This window comes from Coenobita brevimanus, chromosome 21 (assembly GCF_032717465.1).
Source record: "Coenobita brevimanus isolate Jiangsu-jjx chromosome 21, ASM3271746v2, whole genome shotgun sequence".
Classification (NCBI taxonomy): Eukaryota; Metazoa; Arthropoda; class Malacostraca; order Decapoda; family Coenobitidae; genus Coenobita; species Coenobita brevimanus.
Genome location: NC_136974.1, coordinates 34,094,815 through 34,101,495, shown reverse-complemented (window position 1 = coordinate 34,101,495; position 6,681 = coordinate 34,094,815). Strand labels below are relative to the sequence as shown.

General features: G+C 38.5%; 1 pseudogene; it reads left to right on the top strand.

The window, feature by feature from the left end:
* The window catches only part of LOC145392147 (zwei Ig domain protein zig-8-like), a 55,275-nt pseudogene extending 48,867 nt beyond the window's left edge, over positions 1-6,408 (top strand).
* Positions 6,409-6,681: the final 273 nt, after the last annotated feature.

Here is a 6,681-nt window from a genome sequence, read left to right as displayed (position 1 = left end):
GGATAAGGGAATGTTAAGGGGCATTTTATAGCCAGGCAGCCCCACCGCCCAGTTATATCGGTGCTACCACAGGAAGGCGTCCCTGTCCAGCACCATATCTGAGATTGTCGAAAGTAATTAAAAAAATACACTATCGGACTAAATAATAATGCGGTAATAATAATAATAATAATAATAATAATAATAATAATAAAAATAATAATAATAATAATAATAATAATAATAATAATAAAAATAATAATAATAATAATAATAATAATAATAATAATAATGGTAGTAGCAGCAGCAGTAGAAGCAGCACCAGCAGCAGCAGTATTGGTATTAGTAGCAGTAGTAGTAGTAGTAGTAGTAGTAGTAGTAGCAGCAGTAGTAGTAGTAGTTGTAGTAATAATAGTAGTAGTAGTAGTAGTAGTTGTTGTTGTTGTTGTTGTTGTGGTAGTAAAACGATTAATACTAAGAACAATAACAACAACAACAACAATAATAATAATAATAATAAGAAGAAGAAGAATGATAATATGTACCCAGTCATCCCAAGGAGAGACAAGGTCCGACCATCTGTCTCCTATTTCATATCAGTGTATCCAGAGAGAGTCCTTGAAACTTGAAGATACACGTGGCGCAATGGGATTCCGTAACACTTTTTCTTTTTCGATTTATTCAATGTGTTCCACCTTGGGTCCGGGGAAAGTGGCTTGTATTTGTGACTGGAGAGGGGAATAAACACACACACACACACACACACACACACACACTTTAGGTCTCATCTGCTACCACTTAGGTTCCTTTTCTCTCCTCAGATCCTAGACAAGTGGTGACCAAGAGTAAAGTGTTCGTGGCCAATAATACAGCATCCACCAAAGACGGTAAGTGGAAACTCTTAGGTATGCTCTCTCTCTCTCTCTCTCTCTCTCTCTCTCTCTCTCTCTCTCTCTCCCTTCTGTTCGTCTGTGGGTGTAAAATATCTGAAGCCTACCCTAGGAAAATAAAATAAAAAATCTTTCTTAATACGAGGGCATTATAAGAAAGTGTTCTGTTAATTATATTCGATACTGAAACTAGAAAACGTCCATCAGCCAGCCGTCACCCTAAATGGAATAAAAATAATCATTCTTGGAATTTTAAAACAAGATCTTTTCTCAGTAACAATAAGCCCAAGTGATGAAGACACTAAAGAATTTCATCAACCCTTCAGCATCTCAAAAGTTAAAATAGTAGTTACCTGTGGATGATTAAGAACAACGGCTCTTACGTATGACTGATTCTGAATATCTTCTCTTAAGGATCTATTCTTAAGTACTGCTGATTCAACGTAAGCAAAAGTAGTCACCCTGGGATGATTAAACAGGATTTCTTAAGTAAGGGTATTTCTAAGTAAGTCAGAATGTAGAGAACTTTCATTATATCTCAAGCGAACAGTAATATTTAACTTTCGATGATTTGAGAACATCCCTTGTTATGATTCCCTAATTCCACGTGATTCAGAAAACACAATGCATCCATGTACAGTTGGAGTCGAAAGTCCTGTCTCTTCTTTTCCCTCTACCCACTTTGGAAATCAGTGTGGTAAATCCGCAGCAACCAACACTGATTACTTGATCTGGCCTCAGTTCGGTGTCATGAGCTTAGTTTGCTGCAGGTTCGTCATACTGATTTTCTACGTCTTTGAAGAAAGGGAAAGGAGAAGCGAGAGGACTTCTGATTTCGACTGTACCCTCCAGCGTTTCAAAAGTCATCCATTTAAAATAAAGGTCACGTTAATTTTGCTTGACACAGAAACGAGACAATTTCTATCAACCCTCTGTCATTTCATGTCATCCATTTTTCAACATTAATATGAATTTTGCGTGATACAGAAACGAGAAAATTTCCTTCAACACTGTCATTTCTTTAGTCATCCATTAGAAAAAATCATATTAATTTTGCGTGATAAAGAAACGAGATAATGTCCATCAACCCTCCGGCATGTTAAAAGTCATCTTTGGAATCTTCATGAGCATCCCCTTCCCTTAACAAAATGAGAGAGGCGAGTAAGTATCATAGTCTTGTGAGGTCGATGAAGTAGGGTAACAAGCCTCTTAGAGTTTAGCATAATTGGATTCTTTAGCTACGGGATGAACGGAGCAGGACAAAGAGGCTCAGTGTGTGTCTTTCTTCTCTACCTTCTTTGTTCTTCTGATGACATCCAAGTTAAAGGAAATGTGGGCTTCTTCTGCATGGATTTCACGTCTCAAGCTGCGAAACTAGCGGTGAAAGACAGAGCACTTGCCTTTCTGTCTTTCTCCTTTCTTCCCTTTTCTCATAATGTAAACCAGTTTGTAAGAAAATTTGTGCTGAATGTGTTTAATCGTTGGGGGTCTTTGTAAGGTTATAACTTCTCAGATTGCGATATTAACGACGAAAGACAGAGTAACTGGCTGTGATTCTTTCTTCTGCGTTGTATTTCTTGCCTCAGTGGAGTCCAGATTGAAAGAAAATTACATACAGTGTGAGTTTATTCTGTGGATTTTTGTAAGGATATTTAACTTCTTCAACTACGATTATAAATGACGAAGACTATAACGAGTGGACGTACTCCTTTCTCATCTACTCTCTCTGTTCTGTTAATGGAGAGAATTATTACCTATGATGTGCGTGAATATAATTATGTATTTGGGGACTCTGGCATCACTAAAGATTTTTCAAAACATTTTTTTCTACTACTATAACAACAACAACAACAACAACTACTACTACTACTACTACTACTACTACTACTACTGCTACTACTACTACTACTACTACTACTACTACTCTCTCTCTCTCTCTCTCTCTCTCAACTCGCATCGATTCCAAGTATTTTTAATCAACGCTTTTATTTTTTCTCCTCGACAGGTCACTTACGCGTAGAGATCCTTGGTCCTCGAGAGCGTCACATCGAGGAGGGCTCTTCCTTGACCCTGACCTGCGTTGTGACCTCCAATTCGGGGTCACCAGCCTCCCTAGTTTATTGGTACCACGACACCAGCCTCATCGATTATAACTCTCCCAGGGGCGGCGTGAATCTCAGGGTAAGGATTTATTATTGTTATCGTTATCAGACATCAAGAACATCGTAGTCATTCTCAGCATCCTCAGCATCAGTAGCAGCATCAACGTCTTCATCGTCATAACCAGTATCAGCATCACTGCCTTTATCGTCATTCATCATCATAATCAAGAACACCATCGTTATCTTCGTTGTCATCAGCATTTGCATTATCCTCCTCCTCCTCCTCCTCTTCATCATCATCATCATCATCATCATCATCTACAAAAACATCATCGTCCTTATCAGCCTCATCATCTATCATCAATATCACCTTCATAAACAGTATCATCATCATCATCACCGTCATCCATCATCATCATCACCATCATCACCAAACTCCTGCCCCTGCATTCACCCGCCTCACTACTGGTACCAAGACACAAGCCTCATTGACTACAGTTCTCCCAGGGGTGACGTTAATCTAAGGGCAAGGCTGTGTGTGTGTGTGTGTGTGTGTGTGTGTGTGTGTGTGTGTGTGTGTGTGTGTGTGTGTGTGTGTGTGTGTGTGTGTCATTATTTTCATCACCAATACTCGTCGTCATCACTATCTCATCATCATCAACATTATCAGTATCATCATCATATACATCATCATCATTATCATCACGTCAGTTTAATTAAAAGACCCATTTCCATTCATTACCGTACCTAGTCAGACTTATTCAGTATGTTATGGAGAACTATAGCGAAATATTGCGAAAAAGAACTAAACTTCCACATCAGCCAAAAGGTTAAACTAAACTATTACGGTTTTGGAAGCTGTGCCTAGTGTGGCGCCTCTTTTAACTTTATCTGATCTTCCAGTTTGGCATATGGAGTAAGTCACCTCGCACGAAGTGAGATTTCGTTACAGCAGAGAATGAAGAGCTGTTGATCTCATACTTAAACAGGGTAATGGATTCGCTCAAACGGATGTTTAGGTCTATCTTAGAACTCGAAGGGAAGGCAGAGTCCAGAGTTTTGACGGGCAGTTTTAAAACACTGGTGAAGATGGGGAAAGGTTACACTGCATTCCACTTTACAAGATGGAAACAGTAAGAAGGTAGAAAAGTTACACAGCACATTATGGGGAGGATAGAGACTTAAACCTGAGATCGACTGGTGGGATGAGGATCCTAAAATTTTGACGATTATTTTTATAGTACTGTAGGTGACAAAGATGGAACGTACTTGGCCATCCCAAATTATCTCTTTAATTGACCCTCGTGTAGTCGATATGTTCAAATTTAACCCATCCTCCTCTTCTTCTCTCCCCCTCCTCCTTCCTGGCCAGGTGGACCGAGGGTTGGGCCAGACCACAACACTGCTGGTGGTGAGGTCGGTGGGGCCTGGTGACTCCGGGATGTACTCCTGTGTCCCCCAAGGCTCTCATCCCGCCACCGTCCTTGTTCACGTACAGAAAGGTATGGCTTTGTCTCTGCCTGTTTCCGTTTCTGTATGGTTTTGCCTCTCTCTGTCACTTCTCGTCTGTTTCTGTCCGTTTTATTTGATCTGTTTACGTTTTGTCGGTTTCTGGCAATGTTTTATCTGTTCTTTTTGTGATCCGTCTGTTTAAGTCATTGTTTTATTCGATCTCCCTGTGTTTTATCAGATTTTGGAATTGTTTGGTCTGGTCTGCCTATGTTTTGTCCGTTTCGGTCATTGTTTTGTTTCCTCTGCCTGTGTTTTGTCTGCTTCTGTCATTGTTTTTTGCTGATTTGCCTATGATTTGTCTGTTTCTATCTTTGTTGTATTCGATCTACCTATGTTTTGTCTTTTTCTGTCACTTTTTTTTTAAATTGATCTGCCTATGTTCTGTCTATTTCTATCCCCGTTTTGGCTAGTTTTGTCATTATTATGTCTGCCTCCATCAATGTTCTGTCTGCTTCTGTCTCTGCCTTTTCTGTTTCTGACATTTCATTCGTTTCATACGTTGTATATCATAAATTTTAGTTCAAATATCATACACAGCTAAGTTTTATGCATTAATTCATATTTGGCATTTAATCTGTTTCACACATTTTCTATATTTCATGCATTTTGTTTCGCTTGTTTTGTTTATATTCTATGTACTTATGTATCTTATTCTATTATACATCATACATTACAAAATTTTATTCATTTCATACACTGTACATTTTGTTTATTGATTTTCTTTATTAATTACATCATATTTGTCTCATACGTTTTATTACCTTATTTTGGACTAACACAAGAGGGCACAAACAAGATTTTTTCGAATGTGCGTTTTTCATTTTCTTCGCAGTTGCATACGTTGACCCTCCAGTGGCCACAATATGCTAAGATACTGGCAGGGAATCTGAATATATATTGTTGAGAAGACCAAAAATATAAACAGGCCTTACGTGGGGGACTTTAATTAATTTAATTGTCAGTTTCTTCTTCTTATTATTATTATTATTATTATTTATTTTTCTTCTTCATCTTCTTCTTCTTCTTCTTCTTATTATTATTATTATTATTATTATTATTATTATTATTTATTTTTCTTCTTCATCTTCTTCTTCTTCTTATTATTATTATTACTACTACTACTACTACTACTACAACCACTACTAATACTGTTATTGTTGTTGTTGTTGCTGCTATTATTATTGTTTTTTATTACTGCTGCTACTGTTACTACTACTATTACTACTACTACTACTACTACTACCTCTGCAACCTTTTGAGTCACAGATAAGGCTAAGAAAGCAGGAAGGAAGGCCGACAAATAGATATATGAGAGACAGGCAGACACAGAGATAGACAGAGAGCCAGATCGACAGGCAGCAGATGACAAACAATTCGGATTTACTGACAGGATTAAATAAGCATCAAAATAAATGAATGGGTTAAACAAGATTATGTATATTTATCCAGCTTCACAGAATTCTATATGCAAACCCCCCATCATGTAGTTTGACACTGTGGCTCCTATGACTCACTCTCATCTAAATAAATGTAGCTTTATGTTAGGTGGAAAAGAATGCTAGGGTTGTCACGATCGTGGAAGAGTTAATGACGACGTTTTTAGCTTTTTCAGAATCCCATGACTCTCTCTCAGCTAAATATAATTGCCTGAGGTTAGCTGGAATAGCGTACAAGGGTTCTTCCGTCTATGTGAAAACTAATTTTTTTTCTCTCTTCCTTTTTTTCTCAGGTGAACACGAAGCTGCCATCCAACAGGGAGGTCTGGGCAAGGCTTCCCCATCATCTTCCCCTTCCTCATCATTCTCCTCCTCATCATCATCTTCCTCTTCCGCCTCCTCCTCTTCCTCTTGCTTCTTCATCCTTTTTTGCGTCTTCGTCCTTGTCCTTCACTACCGTCAGTCTCTGCATCTCTCTTCTTGCTTTAATTCAACGTCGCTTTCTCTCTTTTCCTTCTTATTTTTCGTCTGTCCTTATGTTTTTCGGCCTATGTCTGTTTTCCTCTCCGTTCTCTTATCCAGTTTGATTTCGCTTTCTACATGGTCTTTTTCCCATTTCCTTCTTCCTCATTGCTTAACTTGCATCCTTTCCTTCCTCTTCCTTCTCTGTCTCCTTCCTTCTCTTCCATCTTTACTGGCTCTCTTCTCCTTCTCTACCTTCTTCCTTCTCTGTTTTTTCCTTCTTCCATCTCCCTTGCTTCC